Genomic DNA, 1,794 nt, shown 5'->3' with positions numbered 1-1,794 from the left:
CCCAAGGTGGAGGTGATGGATGAGGAGCTAGCCAGCCCTTTGAAGAGGGGAGGGAGTGCATCTTTGGAAGGAGCAGCCAGGTATATAGGCAGGAACTTGTTCTGCAGTTGAGAGAGTGTTGCTGGAGCAAATGAATGAGGGGATGAGATGGGCAGGGATCAGATCTTGCTACTTGGGAGGCTTGTGAGCTGTGAAGCTATGGCATTCTACCCAGGGTGACAGAGTGAGACTCTGTCGCCAAAAAAAAAGACTGGAAGGGATAATAAGAGAGGACATTCGTAAAATTCAAGACTCTGCTGTGTGGGCTTGAGGGAGGTGTCTGAGATAACCCAGAATGTTCTAGTGAGATAGAAGGAAAATCTTGAGAGGTGATGTAGAAGCCAGGTAGGAGATTCTAGACCATGCTTGAATGCCAGAGAGCAGTAAAGAAAGGGGAGGAATTGATTTAGGAGAGAAAGGTTCATGGAAGGCTTTGTTTTGAGATAGAGTCTCACTCTATTGCCCTGGGTAGAGTGCAATGGCATCATAGCTCACAGCAATCTCAAATTCTTGAGCTTGAGCAATCTTTCTGCCTTGGCCTCCTGCAAGTAGCTGGCATGCACCACTATGCCCAGCCAGTCTTTCTATTTTTAGTAAAGATGAGGTCTCACTCTTGCTCAGACTGGTCTCAAACTCCTGAGCTCAAGCAATTCACCTGCCTCCCAGAGTCCTAGGATTATAGGTGTGAGCCACCATGCCTAGCCCCCCTCCCCCTGCTTTTGCAAGCACAAAACACAGTTTGTTGAGGAAGGGAATGATAGGCTTGCAGAGTAATAAGCTTACAAACTTAGGATACATTTGCCATAGTCAGCAAACCATTGCCAGAGCAAGTAGGCAGGGAGGCCCATGGCAGGAGTTTTGAAGTCTGAGAAAGTGAAAGAACTGCAGGGTCACTTCTTCCATCCTAAAGGGAGGGAATAGAGTGCTTGTGGGAAATAATAAAGTAGCTATATTGCTTTTTATAAAGGATTCATAGGTGAAGCTGTGAGGTGAGAGTTTAGTCAGTGAATATGACAGGTTAGGGGTGTAGCAGAGAGAGGTGGTGGAGCTGAGCCAGAGGGAAAGGTGAGGGGGCTGTATTAGCCAATAACACTGGATGCTGTTGTTAAGGAGATTCTAGGAGAATTCGGAGAACAATGTGATGATTCTTTTCCTAAATGTACACTATATTATGTACATTTAGCATAAATACACGCAGAACAGTGTTGTATTTTTACAAAGGGAGCACACCGTTGTAACCAGCTATTGGGTCAAGAACCTTAGCAGTACCAGAACAAGAGGCCCCCATTTCCCCATCTAATTACCACCCCTCCGGAAACCATCTCGTGACTTGTGCACTGTGGATTGATTGGCCTGATTCTGAGCTTTATATGAATTGCACAGTATGGCATGTCCCTTGCTCATTTCTGTTTGACTCCTCTCACTCACCATTGTGAGACTTGAGGGATGTCTCTTGGATTGTTCCTGACATACTTCCCAGCTGAGTTATTTCCTAGTACTTCAACATAGATTTTTTTTAACTCTTCAGGAACTTGGCTTGGCGTCCGTAGCACAGTGGTTACCGCATTAGCCACATACACCGAGGCTGGTGGGTTTGAACCTGTGGTACCCCTGCAACCTGAAAGTATTGGCTTGGACCCCAGTTAATGCAGTCAATCAGAAAGTTATTGAATCTGCACAGGGGACTGTCTTGAGAGACCGCCACAGCACTCTACCAAGGGCAACAAAATGAGACTGTCTCAAAAAAAAAAAAAA

The sequence above is a fragment of the Otolemur garnettii genome, unplaced genomic scaffold (assembly GCF_000181295.1).
Source record: "Otolemur garnettii isolate 467f Iridium unplaced genomic scaffold, OtoGar3 scaffold00058, whole genome shotgun sequence".
NCBI classification, from domain to species: Eukaryota; Metazoa; Chordata; class Mammalia; order Primates; family Galagidae; genus Otolemur; species Otolemur garnettii.
The sequence above is the reverse complement of the archived record's forward strand: the minus strand, read 5'-3'. Positions refer to the sequence as shown.